Here is a 21,259-nt window from a genome sequence, read left to right as displayed (position 1 = left end):
CTGAATCTTTAATGTGATCATAAAGCTGTGATCTTTAATGACTTTTTATTTATTTATTTTTTTGTTTTGTGTTGGGTCTTCGTTTCTGTGCGAGGGCTTTCTCCAGTTGCGGCGAGCAGGGGCCACTCTTCATCGCGGTGCGCGGGCCTCTCACTGTCGCGGCCTCTCCCGTTGCGGAGCACAGGCTCCAGACGCGCAGGCTCAGTAGTTGTGGCTCACGGGCCTAGCCGCTCCGCGGCATGTGGGATCTTCCCAGACCGGGGCACGAACCCATGTGCCCTGCATTGGCAGGCGGATTCTTAACCACTGAGCCACAAGGGAAGCCCTTTAATGACTTTTTAAATCTGCCTAGGATGAGGAATGAGTGAAAAGTTATCCGGAATAGAGGCTGCTCTAACTATGTGATATATTGGTCTGATTTAGGAACCACCTGTGAGGCAAAAAGAATGAAAAAAACTGACTGGAAAAACTTAAAAATTATTTCTTTTTTAAAAACACATTTTAAAGATATAAATAGAAATTACCATGCTTAGTATTAATTACAAATAGCCAGGATGAGCATTTGGAGTTCCAAATAGAGGAAAGAGGGGAGAGCAGAAAGTAACTTGAAGGCCCTAGGAAGTCACATGGACCTGCATTCTGGAGGATCCAAGCTTCTTCTTTCTTTCCGATAGGAATCTTGTTTGCCTTCAGCTTTCTGGGGGTCTCCAGTGGACAGGTGCAGCCCCTCAAGTATGCTCCAAAGCAGAGCAAGCATAATGTTTACTTAGGGCATGCTGCTCCTTTTGCTCTAAAAACGAGGTGGTTTCTTCTCTCTCCTTGATGACATATCAAGTATGATGTCGAAAGCTCAGCCTCTGCACCAGTGCCAAGTCATATCTTGGAGACAGAGTTTTGGGTAAAGTAGAAAAGAATAGCTTTACTGCTTTGCCAGGCAAAGGGGGACACAGCAGGCTTCTGCCTTGGAAAAACTATGTGTCCCAACCCGGGAGGATTTGATGAGGAGTTTTATAGCAATGGTTCAAGGGTGGGGTTGCAGATAAGATTAGGGTGTGTGCAGGGCTTGAACTCCTTTAATCTCATCTCAGGTGGTCGATCTCCTAATCTTGATGAGCTTCCCTGGTCCCTTTAATCTTGCCTCAGGTGGTTTCCTGGCTGCTCCTTCCTTGAGTAGCAACTGTTCGAACCTGCCCTTTGCAACTCAGGGAAGGTCATGGAAGCTGGAGTCTTGCCTACAAGAAATGGGGGACAGAAAGGCTCCTGTGCCCAGGAGCCCCACAAGGTCCTGCTCGATTTCAAGTACAGCAGCCTGCACATCAAACTCTAAACAGAAAAGGATCAGGGACAGTAATGGAACTTGGTGGTAAATGAAAAGGGGATGGTGGAATAGACAGTCCTCTGAAGCTGAGAAAGAAACCTCTCTTGTTCTCTCCCCTGATTTAGATGGAGTGTCCCAATCATCTGATTCATGGTCAAGGTATAGTCTTAGAATAGGACAGACTATTTCAAATCTGGACCATCCATGGAAAAATTGAAGAAGAGGGAGATGAAGGTGGAGGATGCTGGAGTGTGAGCTAATTTAATTGGTATCTTGTCCCAAACACCTAGCTGACTGACACTGAAGAAATGAGAGTGTTTTAGGGGGAAATAGTTCAAGTGTAAGACATAATTTTGATCATGGAGCCCAAGGTTGGATGGTGTTAAGTGCGTGGTGAAACATCCAGATAATGGCTCTGATCATCTGCAGATCAAGGGAAGACGCCATTGCATTATAGAAAAAGTGGCAGAAGAGGAGAAAATAAAAACTGAAGCACGGGCTTCCCTGGTGGCGCAGTGGTCGAGAATCTGCCTGCCGATGCAGGGGACACGGGTTCGAGCCCTGGTCTGGGAAGATCCCACATGCCGCGGAGCAACTAGGCCCGTGAGCCACAATTACTGAGCCTGCGCGTCTGGAGCCTGTGCTCCGCAGCAAGAGAGGCCGCGATAGTGAGAGGCCCGCGCACCGCGATGAAGAGTGGCCCCCACTTGCCGCAACTAGAGAAAGCTTTCGCACAGAAACGAAGACCCAACACAGCCAAAAATAAATAAATAAATAAGCCTACACCTTTAAAAAAAAAAAAAAAAAAACTGAAGCAGGAGAGAAGTTCAACAAAGGAGATGAATAAAGACCCATCAAAATCTGCCCATATTGCTCTCTCTCTGCTATCATTCCTGTTGTAGTTTCTATAAAATTGTTCTCTGCTTCACATAAATTCTTTTTTGATCTTTCCTATAACACTGAACACTCCGTAAGGGTGGAGCCATGTATTGTATGCCTTTTGTATTCTGCTAAAGCATCACTCTTAACCCGGCGCCAGGAGCAAAATAAGTACTCCGTAAACACTTCTTTATTGAGGGTTTGACCAGAGATGGCTAAAGGACCAAGCTACAAAGTGGAAAAAGCTGGAACACATCAGTGATGCATTTCAGAGAAACCACTGTTTCGCCTTTACCCTGTTTTTCAAGGGAATTTTTCTTCAATGTCAGTTTGCTGTTAGCAATATTAAAAAGAGAGACAAAGAGGTAAAACTAATTCTCTTTTCCTAAATCGTTTGAGAATCGAGAATTTGTTGTTAGTACAGCCAAGAAAACCCTCAGCACTTTAGGTAAAAGGATTCCTCAGAGTCACCTTGCCCTCCCACTTGCTTTTGGACTCTTGTTCAGGACAAAAATCGTAAGTTCAGGACACAACCAGGAACCCAGAGGATTGAGACGAAACTCTGCCAAACGGGAGACGTTAGGCAAGGGATGCGTGGGGCCACGATTTTCTCTTCACGTGATGTTTAATAAGCCTCGCGATATTGGTCTAAACTGTGATGAAGGGCTACTTCAATGTGATAAAGTTCTGAAAACACCACTTCTGACAAATGGTGAAAATTAAGTTTAACACTCAGAAGAGGACTGAAGCACCAGATCTGGACAAATAAACAGTAGAAGCCGTCCTTCAACTTGATAGTTATATGAGCCTTTCTCATCAGCCACCAAGAATTTTACGGAGCAGCCAACTTTCCTGGTGGTGGGAGCGCCAGACTGCAGGGCACCAAGGGCGAGTGTATGGGAGCCATAGAGAAAAATTGCGTTGGAGTTTTTTTTTCTCCCCCTCCACCTCTCTGTATCGTTTAGCTAAGCTTGTTCTGAAATCTACCATGGAAAAGGCCTTGATTATAAAATGTAATATTCACGTAAGATTGTGCCATTCAGCCTCACGTTAGGGAGTATACAGGGCTTCAGTGTTCCTTAATAAATTACCTCTTCGTGTAGCAATTAACCCCCCTCTGTGACGGTTCAGTGTTTCCTTGGGCCCGTGCCAGTGCTAACAGCTATGTCTTAGCATTCTTTTTAATGGGCTGCAATTACTGCTGAGAGTGGGGAAACATAAAATATTAACACTTAAGCATCTTTTACACTTCTTTGAACGTTAGATTATGTTGAAAATATAACTGACTTTTCATTCTTAAACCCGATATTTGCTTAGAATTCCACAGGACCCATGAAAATGTTTCAGTAAGTGGTTTCTGTTGATTTATTAACTCCCATGAAAGCTTAATGGAAATCCCTTGTGACCAAATATTGAATACGTTTTATGCATGCTTACAAAAGTCTTGTTTACCAATTCAATGGCTTCCCCACATCTTATAGAAGATAAATGATTTGCAGCACAACTCGATGTGAGTCCCATTTTTCTCCTTCTGTGCCATCTGTTGGGGAAGGAAAGAATGGAAGCTTCAAGCCATCCAACTATTATGTACAGGTAAATTTGAACAGGGGTCTTCTTAAAAATCTAGTCGCTATTATCTTTGTTCACGTTACTTTGCCTTTTTTGGTATTATCTGTTGATGTGAAGATCTAATGAGATATATGATGTTGAAATGTTGGTAATCTTACATCACTTATTAACCTTTATTCTCTATTTAGCATATATATGTAGAATGAAATATATATGTATATATTCACTGCATATGCTATATATAAACTATTTACGTGTAGCTTTACATTTTGTACTATATAAACTTTATATACTATATATACACAGTATATGTATAGTGTGTGTATACTATATGTTATATATAATATATACACTATATATTATATATAATATACACTATATATATGTATATATATACTTTACAGAGAATAGGGAATAATAAGTAATATACATATATGTATAAAACATACTTACATAGTCTGTGTATACACACACTATATATATATATGTATACACTATATATATATACACATACATATATATATATGTATGTGTATATATGTAGTCCTTTTGATGCGTGCTTTATAAAGCTATGGAGTAATAGAGCTATAACTAATTTCAAAAGGTTATATGAATCCATTCCATGATTTCAAATGATTAAAAGTCTAAATCCATTAAGGCTGGTCTACTTTCTTCTTTGTCATCTCTAGAGATGGCTACCGTATAGACTTTTAATTATAGAAGTAGCTTATGCACTCTTAACTATGGAAGTATTTTCTACACCACCAAATAAATAATTTTAATAACTACTCGCATAATAATTTCTCATAAACTAAATATATTTAATTCTCTAGTATTCATTTCTTTTGTTGTACTTTATTTTAATCTTTGTGTTTCTCCAACAGGACTTGCAGCATTATATATGTATAGACTGATTGATACTGAGCTTTACTCTGGTTCTTGTAAACATTATTTATTTTTTGTTAATATTGCCTCTAAAGTACCTTCCAATGTTTAGTTAATCTGACAGCTAAGAAAGTCTTCCTGATGAATTACTGAATTGTTTTATCTTTTACCATAAGTCCATTTCCTCTGACTCGTCATTTAACATGATTCAAAGTAAAAACAAAAATCATGTTGACCCCTTCCATTTATAAACATAAGATTCAGGTATTGCTTAAATTCAAAAACATCTATTGTTTTTACTTGCTTGCAATTGTGGCAATCTTGGAATTTCCTCAGTGAAATGGAATTATTTTAGTCCTCCAACACAGAGATTGGCAAACTATGGACCGTAGTTCAAGTCCATCATTGCCTGTTTTTGTAAATAAAGTTTTATTTGTAAATAAACAGTCACATTCATTCATTTATGTGTTGTCTATGGCTGCTTTTGCACTTCAGCAGCAGAGCTGAGCAAATGTGACAGACTCTATGACCCACAAAGCTGAAGATAGTTACTATATGACCTTTACAGAAATAGTTTGCCAACCCCTGTTGCCAACCCCTGCATGTAGATGGGCATTTAGCACCATTAATTATGCAGCTATGGAAACAAGCATTCACATATAATATTATTAGCTGTATTAATAAATGCATCCAATCATGGGACAATTTCTATGTGCATTTCAACATTCCATATCAAATATGTTCACATTTAATTGCTTGTTTCCAAGATAAATCTCTCTACACCTGGAATCTGACAAACTTTCCTTGAATTCAAAGTTCTTTTGCCTTTTCTTTTCATTACAGAAATATCAAAGTTTACATGATGGTTAAAAACATGGCTTTGGGGGGACTAATAAGTCATGATTCAAAGCAAGTTGTGTCACCTGCCAAGCACCCAGAGAGGAATATATAACCTTGGGTATGTCACTTGAACATTCTTAGTCTTATTTCTTCATTTAGAAAATGAAGGTAATGAGAATACCCATCTCATTTGTTTAGTGTGAAGATGAAATAAAAAATGTTATAATGCATTCATGGATTATGCCAGAGCACATGATGTATGCCTCATAAATAATTAGTGTATTTTATGATAACCAAAGTATATGTACAGTAAAAAATAATAATTATAATAACATAGTAGTTGCCTCCATTCTTTACTTTATATGTTACATAGAGCCCTTAGTCTTGTTCCTAAATCAGTGACTCTGATCACTTCTTTGACTCATAATAAAGCTTAGCAGTTCATTCTGAACCATAATGATATGACATGAGGCAAAGCAGAACTCCTAGTTTATTTATGTTTCTTAATTAGTCTCCCTCATTGAGTCTCCCTGTCTCCAAGCACAATTAAAATGTTATGTGTTTCTCTAACACAGCAAACAATTCTCAGTCCCCAGGAACCCTAGAATCTCAAGCTGATGAAATGATTAAGGAAGAGGAAAATCCCAGAAATGGCCAATGGTGATATCTAAACATCAGAGATATCAAGAACGCTCATATTCATGTTGCCACTTGGGAAATCCAATGCACTAATCCATGGCTGCCGATGCCACACTGCTTAAACACTGTCAGGCAGATTCTTATCCATCCAGCAGTTTTGGTGCTTTAACTTACACTGGGCATTTTTACCTCTTATACATACTTGCCACAGTATTCGAAGTTTTACCATTAGAGAGTCATTTATTTGAAGATTCTCTTTCCACTCTCCACCAAATAGGCAAAAAACTCCTTGTAGCAAAACATTTTCCCCAGTGAAAAATAATTTCTCCTTCCTCTGAAGTCTGCATTTTGCTTGCCACTGTTTCATAGCTTGTAGCATATGTTATGTTATGATTATTTGCATATTAACCTGAATTGCTTCCCCACGCTCTCTCCATACTTGTCAAGAGACCTGCGTGCACATTATGCATACTTAACTCCGTATGCCCCAGACGTGCACCTGCAAACAGGCTTTTCTCAGCACTGTTATCACTCTGAAAACTGTTTGTTTTCCATAAGACTTTGTCTCTTAAAAAATATGCTTTAGGGCTTCCCAGGTGGCGCAGTGGTTGAGGGTCTGCCTGCCAATGCAGGGGACACGGGTTCGAGCCCTGGTCTGGGAGGATCCCACATGCCGCGGAGCGGCTGAGCCCGTGAGCCACAGTTGCTGAGCCTGCGCGTCTGGAGCTTGTGCTCCGCAGCAGGAGAGGCCGCAATAGTGAGAGGCCCGCGCACCGCGATGAAGATGAAGAGTGGCCCCCACTTGCCGTAGCTGGAGAGGGCCCTCGCACAGAAACGAAGACCCAACACAGCCATAAATAAATAAATTAATTAATTTAAAAAATGGAAAAAAAAATACTGCATTATACCATTGTGACAATTAATAAACTGATTAAAAAAAATGCTTTATAACAATTCTATTACCAGTTAATAAAAGCTATAATATATTGATCAAATAATCTTTTCTGCTATGGACTGAATGCTTGCATCCCCCTCCTAAAATTTATATGTTGAAACCTTAATCCTCTATATGATGGTATTTGGAGGTGGGGCTTTGGGAAGTTAATTAGGGTTAGATTAAGTCATGGGGCCCTCATGATGGGATTAATGTCCTTATAAAAGAGGAAGACACAGATCTTTCTTTTTCCACTCTATGAGGATACAGCAAGAAGGCATCCATTTGCAAACCAGGAAGAGGACTCTCACCAGGAAATGAATCTGCCAACATCTTGATCTCGGACATCCCAGTGTCCAAAACTGTAAGAAATAAATGTCTATCGTTTAAGCACCTAGTCTATGGTAGTTTTGTTATAGCAGCTAGAACTGATTAAGAGCCTCTGTAACTGAATGTTTACTTTTGGCAGATACTGTTGGTTGGCTAACTCCGTGCCCAGTCCCAATCCCCTTCTCCCTTGCCTACTTCCACTTATAGAACCTGCCAAAAATATTGCTTGCCTTTGCAGTTAGGTGCAGCCATATGACAAATCTGGGCAGTAGAATGTAAGAAGAGTCTGCTGGGACTGCTGAGAAAGCTTTTGATTTTCTAAGGAAAAGGATAGATGTCACTGGTCCAGGCTTTCCCCTCCTTCCTGACTTGCCTATGGACCTCATGCTTGGAGCTCACACTTCTATCACACTTCTAAGATGACACTCCTTTGTGTTAAGGGTACTGACTGGACAGAAAAAGCCTGGATCCTTGATGACACTGCCAAGCTAGACCAGACCAGACCCCAAACTTTGCGTTATACCAAACAATGAGCCTCCCTCAATTTGTTTAGGTCATTTAAGTGTACTTACTGCTGCTTGCAACCAAATGTAGTCCTACCTGTTCAACAGATGATGGAAAAAATCAGCAAGATTCTTTCAAAACACGATGTTAATGATATGATTAAAAATCATACTGTAATATAAGAAATATATATATAAAGTAACTAAAATAACAAAGAGCTTAAGAATAAGGATTTAGTTTTTTGCCCCGGCCCTACCACCCACTAGTTTACTTAGGTAAGTTATTTCACATCTCTCAGGCTCAGTTTCCATGTCTGTAAATTGGACAGAATTATGTAATAAAAAGACTATAAGAACTGAATGATAAAAATGCATGAAGACACTTGGCACATAGTAAGTGCTCAGTAAAGATGGGATATTTTTGTTATTTATAATTTTATAGATGAAGTCATGATAAAGAACTCAATTCATGGAATCTTATACTTTATTGAGGTTCTACTTTACAAATTCACAGTAGTTCATACTAACCTGCGTCAGTTTGACATCAGTAAATAAACTCATTTCTACTTACTGGGAGATCTTATTCCTGTGTCGGTTTATCATGCTATTATTACTGTACCTCTATCACAATTTCATTAGCTCCCAACTAAAGGTTCATTAGTGTTAGGTTATTAGAATTAATTAGAATTAAAACGAATGATTAGAATTTATTAGAATTAATATCTCAATTGCCAAAGTTAATATGAATCACCGCATCCATTCACAGAATGCTGGTTAATCCTCTCGCCCACTCAGCGTTCAAAGATTTGATTTATTCAGTTTCAGATTAAGAAAAAAAGACTTAATAGCTTTTTTTTTTTCCCTCCATCTTCTCAATTTGGAAGAGACCTCATTCCTGGTTACCGTAACTAAACAAGGAAACATCAAGTGGAAGAAATGTGTGATTTGTATGAGAAAGAATGAAAATAAAAATCACACCCCACTTAGAGGAAGAGACTGGGGCCCGAGTCAAAATAGCCCGAGATGAAAGCTGAGCAACTTTGCACGTTTTAAGCACTGCCTGGAATTCTGACTGATGGGATATTCTGGAAGAGGGCTTAAGCAAATAAGTACGCTAAGAGGAACACTGAAGTCGTTTCATGCTGTGGCTGTTTTAATCTTTGGGCATAAACTAGTAATTATTTTCCTAGGGTGTGGGAGGAGAAGTAACCAGGGGATTTCTGGGGCCCATAATGGACTTCTGTGGTGTGCGCTGAGGATCGAATGTTATACCACAAGATTACAGGACTCTTCATCTCTTCTGACCAGGGCATATTCGAACCCACACTCCAGCTTTCATGTGTCATCTCAGCTGGAGTCTGCAAAAGGGCCTTTTTCTTGCTGCCTGGGTTTTGGAATAAATAAAGTCTTATTAACCATTGCCTTAGAGGTTGAATGAATCCATGGCTCTCAGGAAGGTATACATAGGATGCCTTTAGAGTTTGAAGTCTATTTCTCTCAGGTAACTGCAAAGCCAAAACAGATGAAAAAACCCAGGCTCTCTGTTACCGAGAAGAAATGATAAAGCATCCAGGAAAGATAAAAAATAGAAAACTTCACTAAGTGACATTCTTATTGTGGCAATCGTGAGTATTCAGATGTTTTTTGTTAGTAACGAAAGTCAAGCTATCTGAGTCTGTCATCTCAGATAGGAGGCAGCTTTTATTTATTTATTTATTTAGGCCACACTGCGTGGCTTGTGGGATCTTAGTTCCCCGACCAGGGATCAAAACCAGGCCCCCTACACTGGAAGCACATAGCCCTAACCACTGGACCTCCAGGGAATTCCCAACAGCTTTCTTGAAGCTTAAACTACTGTGACTTTATATTGCTCCCAGTGTCTTATGCCTGGGATGATATTAAAATTGTCCATATTGACTTTCTCTTTTAAAGTGTTTCTTTTATTTTTGAATCTAAAATTTCAAACTAATTTTTAAATTTTATTTATTTTTTTTTGAATTTTATTTTATTTATTTTTTTATACAGCAGGTTCTTATTAGTCATCAATTTTATACACATCAGTGTATACATGTCAATCCCAGTCACCCAATTCAGCACACCACCACCGCCACCCCCCCGTGGCTTTCCCCCTTTGGTGTCCATACGTTTGTTCTCTACATCTGTGTCTCAACTTCTGCCCTGCAAACTGGTTCATCTGTACCATTTTTCTAGGTTCCACATACATGCGTTAGCATACGATATTTGTTTTTCTCTTTCTGACTTAACTTCACTCTGTATGACAGTCTCTAGATCCATCCACGTCTCAACAAATGACTCAATTTTGTTCCTTTTTATGGTAGAGTAATATTCCATTGTATATATGTACCACATCTTCTTTATCCATTCGTTCGTCGATGAGCATTTAGGTTGCTTCCATGACCTGGCTATTCTAAATAGTGCTGCAATGAACATTGGGGTGCATGACTCTTTTTGAATTATGTTTTTCTCTGGGTATATGCCCAGTAGTGGGATTGCTGGATCATTTGGTAATTCTATGTTTAGTTTTTTAAGGAACCTCCATACTGTTCTCCATAGTGGCTGTATCAATTTATATTCCCACCAACAGTGCAAGAGGGTTCCCTTTTCTCCACATCCTCTCCAGCATTTGTTGTTTGTAGATTTTCTGATGATGCCCATTCTAACTGGTGTGAGGTGATACCTCATTGTAGTTTTGATTTGCATTTCTCTAATAATTAGTGATGTTGAGCAGGTTTTCACGTGCTTCTTGGCCATCTGTATGTCTTCTTTGGAGAAATGTCTATTTAGGTCTTCTGCCCATTTTTGGATTGGGTTGTTTGTTTCTTTAATATTGAGCTGCATAAGCTGTTTATATATTTTGGAGATTAATCCTTTGTCTGTTGATTCGTTTGTAAATATTTTCTCCCATTCTGAGGGTTGTCTTTTCATCATGTTTATGGTTTTCTTTGCTGTGTAAAAGCTTTTAAGTTTCATTAGGTCCCATGTGTTTATTTTTGTTTTTTTTTATTTCCATTACTCTAGGAGGTGGATCAAAAAAGATCTTGCTGTGATTTATGTCAAACAGGGTTCCTCCTATGTTTTCCTCTAAGAGTTTTATAGTGTCTGACCTTACATTTAGGTCTCGAATCCATTTTGAGTTTATTTTTGTGTATGGTGTTAGGGAATGTTCTAATTTCATTCTTTTACACGTAGCTGTCCAGTTTCCCCAGCACCACTTATTGAAGAGACTGTCTTTTCTCCACTGTATATCTTTGCCTCCTTTGTCATAGATTAGTTGACCATAGGTGTGTGGGTTTATCTCTGGGCTTTTTATCTTGTTCCATTGACCTGTGTTTCTGTTTTTGTGCCAGTACCATATTGTCTTGATTACTGTAGCTTTGTAGTATAGTCTGAAGTCAGGGAGTCTGATTCCTCCAGCTCCGTTTTTTTCCCTCAAGACTGCTTTGGCTATTTGGGGTCTTTTGTGTCTCCATACAAATTTTAAGATGATTTGTTCTAGTTCTGTAAAAAATGCCATTGGTAATTTGATAGGGATTGCATTGAATCTGTAGATTGTTTTGGGTAGTACAGTCATTTTCACAATATTGATTCTTCCAATCCAAGAACATGGTATATCTCTCCATCTGTTGGTATCATCTTTAATTTCTTTCATCAGTGTCTTATAGTTTTCTGCATACAGGTCTTTTGTCTCCTTAAGTAGGCTTATTCCTAGGTATTTTATTCTTTTTGTTGCAGTGGTAAATGGGAGTGTTTCCTTAATTTCTCTTTCAGATTTTTCATCATTAATGTATAGGAATGCAAGAGATTTCTGTGCATTAATTCTGTATCCTGCAACTTTACCAAATTCATTGATTAGCTCTAGTAGTTTTCTGGTGGCATTTTTAGGATTCTCTATGTACAGTATCATGTCATCTGCAAACAGTGACAGCTTTACTTCTTCTTCTCCGATTTGGATTCCTTTTATTTCTTTTTCTTCTCTGATTGCTGTGGCTAGGACTTCCAAAACTATGTTGAATAACAGTGGTGAGAGTGGACATCCTTGTCTTGTTCCTGATCTTAGAGGAAATGCTTTCAGTTTTTCACCATTGAGAATGATGTTTGTTGTGGGTTTGTCTTATATGGCCTTTATTATGTTGAGGTAGGTTCCCTCTATGCCCACTTTCTGGAGAGTTTTTATCATAACTTGGTGTTGAATTTTGTCAAAAGCTTTTTCTGCATCTATTGAGATGATCATATGGTTCTTCTTCTTCAGTTTGTTAATATGGTGTATCACATTGACTGATTTGCGTATATTGAAGAATCCTTGTATCCCTGGGATAAATCCCACTTGATCGTGGTGTATGATCGTTTTAATGTGTTTTTGGATTCTGTTTGCTAGTATTTTGTTGAGGATTTTTGCATCTATATTCATCAGTGATATTGGTCTGTAATTTTCTTTTTTTGTAGTATCTTTGTCTGGTTTTGGTATCAGGTTGATGGTGGCCTCCTAGAATGAGTTTGGGTGTGTTCCTTCCTCTGCAGTGTTTTAGAAGAGTTTGAGAAGGATGGGTGTCATCTCTTCTGTAAATGTTTGATAGAATTCACCTGAGAAGCCATCTGGTCCTGGACTTTTGTTTGTTGGAAGATTTTTAATCACAGTTTCAATTTCATTCCTTGTGATTGGTCTGTTCATATTTTCTATTTCTTCCTGGTTCAATCTTGGAAGGTTATACCTTTCCAAGAATTTTCCATTTCTTCCAGGTTGTCCATTTTTTTGGCATAGGGTTGCTTGTAGTCGTCTCTTAGGATGCTTTGTATTTCTACGGTGTCTGTTGTCACTTCTCCTTTTTCATTTCTAATTTTAGTGATTTGAGTCATCTCCCTCTTTTTCTTGATGCGTCTGGCTAATGGTTTATCAATTTTGTTTATCTTCTCAAAGAGCCAGCTTTTAGTTTTATTGATCTTTGTTATTGTTTTCTTTGTTTCTGTTTCATTTATTTCTGCTCTGATCTTTATGATTTCTTTCCTTCTGCTAACTTTGGGTTTTGTTTGTTCTTCTTTCTCTAGTTCCTTTAGCTGTAAGGTTAGATTGTTTATTTGAGATCTTTCTTGTTTCTTGAGGTAGGCTTGTATAGCTATAAACTTCCGTCTTAGAACTGCTTTTGCTGCATCCCATAGGTTTTGGATCGTCGTGTTTTCATTGTCATTTGTCTCTAGGTATTTTTTGATTTCCTCTTTGATTTCTTCAGTGATCTCTTCATTATTCAATAACGTATTGTTTAGCCTCCATGTGCTTGTGTATTTTACGTTTTTTTCCCCGTAATTCATTTCTAATCTCATAGGGTTGTGGTCAGAAAAGATGCTTGATATGATTTCAATTTTTCTTTAATTTACTGAGGCTTGATTTGTGACCCAAGATGTGATCAATCCTGGAGAATGCTCTGTGCACACTTGAGAAGAAAGTGTAATCTGCTGTTTTTGGCTGGAATGTCCTATAAAGATCAATTAAATCTATCTGGTCTATTGTGTCATTTAAAGCTTCTGTTTCCTTATTTATTTTCATTTTGGATGATCTGTCCATTGGTGTAATTGAGGTGTTAAAGTCCCCCACTATTATTGTGTTACTGTCGATTTCCTCTTTTATCACTGTTAGCAGTTGCCTTATGTATTGAGGTGCTCCTATGTTGGGTGCATATATATGTATAATTGTTACATCTTCTTCTTGGATTGATCCCTTGATCATTATGTAGGGTCCTTCCTTGTCTCTTGTAACATTCTTTATTTTAAAGTCTATTTTATCTGATATGAGTATTGCTACTCCAGCTTTCTTTTGATTTCCATTTGCATGGAATATCTTTTTCCATCCCTTCACTTTCAGTCTGTATGTGTCCCTAGGTCTGAAGTGGGTCTCTTGTAGACAGCATATATATGGGTCTTGTTTTTGTATCCATTCAGCAAGCCTGTGTCTTTTGGTTGGAGCATTTAATCCATTCACGTTTAAGGTGATTAGCGATATGTATGTTCCTATGACCGTTTTCTTAATTGTTTTGGGTTTATTTTTGTAGGTCCTTTTCTTCTCTTGTGTTTCCCACTTAGAGAAGTTCCTTTAGCATTTGTTGTAGAGCTGGTTTGGTGGTGCTGAATTCTCTTAGCTTTTGTTTGTCTGTAAAGCTTTTGATTTCTCCATTGAATCTGAATGAGATCCTTGCCGTGTAGAGTAATCTTGGTTGTAGGTTCTTCCCTTTCATCACTTTAAGTATATCATGCTGCTCCCTTCTGGCTTGTAGAGTTTCTGCTGAGAAATCAGCTGTTAACCTTATGGGAGTTCCCTTGTATGTTATTTGTCATTTTTCCCTTATTGCTTTCAGTTATTTTTCTTTGTCTTTAATTTTTGGCAATTTGATTACTCTGTGTCTTGTCATGTTTCTCCTTGGGTTTATCCTGTATGGGACTCGCTGTGCTTCCTGGACTTGGGTGGCTATTTCCTTTCCCATGTTAGGGAAGTTTTTGACTATAATCTCTTCAAATATTTTCTCTGGTCTTATCTCTCTCTCTTCTCCTTCTGGGACCCCTATAATGAGAATGTTGCTGCATTTAATGTTCTCCATTCTGTGAGTCACCCACCCAGCAGTTATGGGATTTGATTTTACTGTGATTGTGCCCCTCCTACCGTCTCATTGTGGCTTCTCCTTTGTCTTTGGATGTGGGGTATCTTTTTTGGTGAGTTCCAGTGTCTTCCTGTCGATGATTGTCCAGCAGCTAGTTGTGATTCTGGTGTTCTCACAAGAGGGAGTGAGAGCACGTCCTTCTACTCTGCCATCTTGGTTCCTCTCTTCCTATTTACTTATTTTTTGATAATTTTTGTTGGGGTATAGTTGATTTGCAATGTTGTGTTGGTTTCAGGTGTGCAGCAGGGTAAATCAGTTATACATGTGCATATATCCACTCTTTTTTAGAGTCTTAGAATATAAGTGTTTCTTATGATGCAAAATGTGTTAAACTTAAAGGGCTGTCTTTTATTCCAATGGTGTGTAATTGGTAATTAGGTAATTGCTATTATTCTCATAGTAAAATAACTTTTAATTTATAGCACACACACACACACACACACACACACACACACACCCACAAATGTCCATATTGAAGAACAAAGAGGGACAAAACACTCAAGTTCCTGGGAAGATTCCTTTATCTCTCATTACATTAATCTTTTACTTCAAACATTCTATTATTTCCCTAAACCTGTATATGACTTAAACGCCACTAATTTCTCTTTATCTCCTCATTGCAGGTATAGGATATTAAAAATAATAATGTCATTCTGAAATTTACTAGTTTCAAAAAGGGGGTTTTTCTGCAGTTCACATATTTGGTGGACATTTGATCAGGAGAAGGTCCTCTAGGTTAAGTCCTGCGCTTGTCCTCACAATTTCCTTACACAGCAAAGGTAGAGTAACCTTCCTTGGGTATTATTTTTGCTATGTCATAAATGAGCCCTGGTTTCTCCTGTCTGGGGTGTAGTTCCTTCTGTGCTCTGGCCAGCCCTAACTCTCAAGCCTCTTCTCTTCTTACTCTTTTACTTGAACTTGATTACTAAGGTCCAGACAAACGTGGTTACTGATCATTCTTCCAACGTTCCATGTCATTCTGCATTTGCGTTTCTTTACTTGTCCCCTCACTTCAGAATGCCCTTGTCAACTTCCTGTGTGTCAATCTGGTTTATGTATCATAGTCTAAATGAAAAGTCTCTTCCTGCAAGAGGCCTGTTATGGTCAGTGTAGGTCTGATATTTTCCTCTCTAAATTCCTACAATATTCCATTTATACCACTATTAGGTCATTCTTTACTTACTGCCTTTGATTAGACTATTTGAAGACCTACCTTCATTGATTCAAGGTGCATTTATTGACCATCCTCTCTGTGTCAATAACTGTTCTAGGAACAAGGGATACTGTAGCAAACTAAACAGATGTGAGCCCTACATTCATGAATTTCCAGGGTTTCTCTTTTATTAAATTGAACTCCTTGAGGACATCCACTTCACCTTTATATTTTACATAGGACAATGTTTTGAACATGGAAAGGAATTACTAATTTGTATTAAATAAATAAATCAGTGGTTTCCAATCCTATAGAACCCAATGCCCTCTTATGGCCAATATGTTGTCATGTGCTTTTCACTGTGCTGAAGTAGAAGTAACAAATGACATCATCTATGTACACACATAATTTCAAAAACATTAATATATCTCCATGTAAATATAATACCCTCAAAAAGGACAAATAAAAGAAAAGCAGGGACTTCCCTGGTGGCGCAGTGGTTAAGAATCCGCCTGCCAATGCAGGGGACACGGGTTTGATCCCTGGTCTGGGAAGATCCCACATGCCGCGGAGCAACAAAGCTCATGTGCCACAACTAAAGAGCCTGCGCTCTAGAGCCCGCAAGCCACAACTGCTGAGCCCATGTGCCACAACTACTGAAGCCCGTGCGCCTAGAGCCCGTGCTCCGCAACGAGAGAAGCCACTGCAATGAGAAGCCCGTGCACCACAGCAAAGCGTAGCCCCTCTCGCTGCAACTAGAGAAAGCCCGCCCCCGGCAATGAAGACCCAAAGCAGCCAAAAATAAATAAATAAAGTCTTTTTAAAAAGAAAAGCAATGTATAACAGTATGCATTTCATTATGTAAATGCCTGGACAGGGCTACTTAGAAGATGCAGTGAAGTAGTCAGATGAGTGAGTTTGGTTTCTCAACAAGTAAAAAGATAAGAAAGCATGCCACATATGGTAAGCAGGGAAATGGAATAGCAGAGGTATGAGTTACACTAAAATGGAAGCTAGTGTGTGGATAGGTTGTAACAACCTGGATTCATTCGTGTATAATAAGGGAAAGAGAGAAATGACCTTAATTGAATTTGGGATAACATGCCAAGGAAAATTGCAGAGCAACAAAGTGGAGAAATGAGGAAATGTGACAATCTGACAAATGGGCCGTATCTCACTTGTAAGGGGAGAATCAGAATAATTCATACGAAATGACACAGGGCAGAGTCGTGACAGAGTAGCACAGAAAACATATCTTAGGTTTTAAATTCCTGCCACGTGTTGGGGAACACTTTCAGTTTCTGTTATTTATTAAGACTTAGAAAGCCAAATATTTTGGCAGGTGGTAGGGAGAAGAGGGTGGATTAAGAAAAAAGAAGAGTAATACACACAAGAGGCTGTAGAAAACTGTTTTAGGATATGTTTCTGAGGCAAGAAGAAAATCAAAATTAACAGGGAACTCACTTCTGCTTCCAGTCACGGCTGAAGAACTAGTATTAGAATAGTCTTCCTGCCGTAAACAATACATATCTGCACCAAATGTAGGAAACAACTGTGTTCTGATGTTGGACACGTGCCAATGCAAGACTGGGATTCCCAAGAGATGGAAGACAAGTAAGGGATGTCATCTGATTGTTCTGGTTTTCGGTCTGAAGCAGGGTTCTGGACCACAGCACAGGGAGGCACAGCCTACCTGGAGCACAGCCGTCTTGCTGAGCCTGGGTTTGAGATCAGAGACCAGGGAGGCTGAGAGAGCTAGAATGTACAGGGAAGAGGGCCAGGGAGAAAGGAGAAATGCAGAGAAAGCTCCAGAAAATCTGCATAGAAGTCCCATTGAATCTAGAATGGAACTCCATGAGGCTGGAGAAAAACAGCTACTGCGGAAAGACAAGCAACCAGGAGCTATAAGGTGAGCATACACAGGCCTGAGAAGAGTTTGAATTTGATCAAGTTAGAATGAAAAGACCTCATTAAATATCTGGAGCATTAGGAGATGCGCCAGAGAAGGCATGCCCTAGGAGTACAGTCAAAATAGTTACTCAAGGCTTGACCTAATAAAGCTGAATAACAAGACTCCAAAGAATCAAGGTAATTCACACTTAATTTAACTGCTGCTGGAACAAAAATTCAACACTCTTGAAAGGAAGACAACAAAATGGAGAATATCAACATTATAACATTCACACTATTCAGAATCGAATCAAAGTGTACTTAACATGAAAAAGCAGATTCCCAGTTACCCTCTTAATCATCTAAAAGGTCTAACAAATGTGTCAACTGGGGTCCCAGGAAAACAGAAGGGAAGAGAAGAATATTTGAAGAAATAACATTCAATTTTCTAACTTGATGAAAATTATAAACACACAGGTCCAAGAGGCCTAATGAACTCCAAACAGGAGAAATACAAAGAAAAGTACAAAGAGGCATATTATAGTACAATTCCTAAAAACTGATAAGAAAGAGAAAAATCTCAAAGGCAGCCAGAGGAAATAAGACAAATTATGTACCAGGAAACAGAGATAACAATTACCACTGACTTGATCAGAAGCAGTGCAAACCAGAGGACAAGGAATGACATTTTAAAAATACTAAACAAAACAAAACAAAATTCTTGTTAGTCAAGAATCCTAAATCATGCAGCAACATGGATGGACCTAGAGATGATCATACTAAGTGAAGTAAGTCAGAAAGAGAAAGACAAATATCATATGATATCACTTATATGTGGAATCTAAAATGCAACACAAATGAACATGTCTACAAAACAGAAACAGACTCACAGACATAGAGAACAGACTTGTGGTTGCCAAGGGCCAGAGTGGGGTGGGGGAGAGAAGGATTGGGAGTTTGGGTTTAGCAGATGCAAATTGATATATACAGGATGGATAAACAACAAGGTCCTACCGTATAGCACAAGGAACTTTATTCAGTATCCTGTGATAAACTATAATGGAAAATAATATGAAAAAGAATATATATATATGTATAACTGAGTTGCTTTGCTGTACAGTAGAAATTAACACAACATTGTAAATCAACTATACTTCAATAAAATTAAAAAAGAACCCTAAATCAGCAAAAACAGCCTTCAAAAATGAAAATGGAATAGACATTTTCACACAAACAAAAGCTGAGAGAATTTGTTCTCTAAGTATTACAAAAAATGTTAAAGTATGTTCTTAAGACTAAAGGAGAAAAAAGATACCACTTAGAAACTCAGATCTACATGAAAGAATTAAGTGCACTGGAAATAGCAAATATCAGGCAAATATTAAGGACATTTTCTCATTTTCCAATTTCTCCAAATACAAGTGACTGTTTAAAGCAAAGTAAGTAAAAATGTGGTGTGGTTTATAATATACATAGAAGTGAAAAATAAATGACAGTAATATTACAAAGGATTAGAGGGAAAAATAGAAAAATACTGCTATAAACTTCTTATGTAACTTGTAAAGGGAGTATAACATTATTTGACAGTAGACCATGATAAAATGCACATTTCATACAAAACAAACTATGTATGAGCCTAAATTTCTAACAAGACAACTGGCTCAATGGAATACTACACTTCTCAGAAAAAAAGGCAACCCAAATAAAATAAATATGCATTTTTTTAAAGCACAGTTTTCTTATTATTGAGCTACTATGTATATCTGAGTAATAATATAAAATATTTAAAAATAATCCTTGGTCTTCCCTGGTGGCACAGTGGTTAAGAATCCACCTGCCAATGCAGGGGACATGGGTTTGATCCCTGGTCCAGAAAAATCCCACATACAGCAGAGCAACTAAGCCCATGCACCACAACTACTGAGCCTGCACTCTAGAGCCCGTGAGCCACAACTACTGAGCCCGCGTGCCACAACTACTGAAGCCCGAGCACCTAGAGCCCATGCTCCGCAGCAAGGGAAGCCACCGCAATGAGAAACCACCGCACCACAATGAAGAGTAGCCCCCACTCGCCCCAATTAGAGAAAGCCCGCGCGCAGCAACGAAGACCCAACGCAGCCAAAAATAAGTAAATAAATAAATTTATTTTTAAAAATAATAAAAAGAATCCTTACTCCACTAATTTAATAATATTAGATTTTAAATTTGTTGAAACAGTTAATATCATCTTTGCTGTATGTTTTTAAGCATATTCAGTGACCATTGCAATATAATTACAATAACTGTACTTTGTAGTAACTGTGAGATAGCACTGAAACTTTTTCCAACTAAATATGAAGTTGGAAATGCTCTAATAAGTAATTTAGCTTATTTCCAAAGAGGTAGGTTGAAATTCATAACTTTATAATTAGACTGATTAAATTCTTTGACCCCTGTCCTTTCTTTCTTTCTCAGGTAACTCACTTTGCAAATGTTGGCTGACGGACCTTTTCCATTTCAAATAAATAAATCCCACCCAATCACTGATGAAAATTCATTCAGATCTTTACATCTCATCTTTTGGGTTCAGCCATGTAAGAGTAATATATTATCAATATGAGTAATATAATATCAATATTATTACATTTAACCTGATCCAACAGCTGGAAAGAACAATGAAAATGCTCAGTGACAAAGGTTATTTTAAAAGAAATGTGTTTCTTGATAATTCCTATGAAAATTCCTTTCACTTTAATGTGATTAACTCATTTCCTTGCATCTTCAGGATCACTTCATTTAACTTCATCAATAACTCTGAAAAATAAACACATCATTTTTCAATATTTGAATTTTGGCATTGAATTTGCCACTAATTTTTCATTAGTTAAATGAAATAGCTCTACAACAGCATCAAATAGTGAACAAAATATTTATAAGCAACTTCCTTTGAGAGCCTTTCAAATGTATGAAAAAAATTACTTAGTATGTCAGATAAACTTTTTAATATCTTTGTCATGTCATAGGTTTCTAAATAATCTGTCATTCAAAGAATTAGTCTTAATTTTATTAACTTCAGACTGCTTAAGTTTGTATTTCTTTGAAATCAATAAATTTATTTTTTATTTTATTATTTATTTCAAAAAACATTTATTGAAATGTTTCACCAAGATTCTTGTCTACTGGTTTACTATGAAAAATAGAATGAACTGCTAAAACATTATGATACTTGAAGCTGTTTATAAAACCTTGTTTAGTGACAAATGATAACTGGTCTAATTATCTATGGTACAAACAATGACATAGAAAATGAGATTTTTTTCTGTTTAATATATTTTTTAAGAAATCCAACTATTGACATCCTTTTTTGTCCTCTATCAGGAATTTTGAAAATAGTTCTTTCTTTCAACTTTTTTCTTTTCTTGCAAATCTTACATAAGTGAGCAGTAAATATTTTCTTATAGGTTACTTTCATACACTTGTCAAAAATTTGCTTATTACAGTTCATTACACAGCTAATTTTTCAATACTATATGCTATCTCAACAATTCTTAACATTGCTGAATGAAACAGTAAAAAAATTATTTTATTTATATTCCTTTCCATCACCATTCTAGTAAATTCTTGTACAGCTAGTAAGATTAGCTTTTCTCCAATATTTTATAGATTACCACATTT

General features: G+C 37.7%; 1 long non-coding RNA gene across 3 annotated transcripts; it reads left to right on the top strand.

Moving 5' to 3' along the window:
- The first annotated feature begins 331 nt into the window (after positions 1-331).
- Positions 332-20,786, top strand: LOC309644657. 3 transcript variants are annotated; one of them, XR_014254541.1, is made up of 4 exons: positions 332-3,790; positions 5,495-5,609; positions 7,335-7,428; positions 20,060-20,786. It is a non-coding gene; the product is annotated as an uncharacterized lncRNA (long non-coding RNA). The 3 variants fall into 3 exon arrangements; XR_014254542.1 differs by lacking the exon at positions 20,060-20,786 and having other exon boundaries at positions 7,335-7,462; XR_014254543.1 differs by lacking the exon at positions 20,060-20,786 and having other exon boundaries at positions 7,328-7,462.
- Positions 20,787-21,259: the final 473 nt, after the last annotated feature.

This window comes from Balaenoptera physalus (assembly GCF_965194825.1).
Source record: "Balaenoptera physalus genome assembly, chromosome: 1".
Lineage (NCBI taxonomy): Eukaryota > Metazoa > Chordata > Mammalia > Artiodactyla > Balaenopteridae > Balaenoptera > Balaenoptera physalus.
Note: the sequence above shows the minus strand (reverse complement) of the source record. Positions and strands in the feature narration are given on the sequence as shown.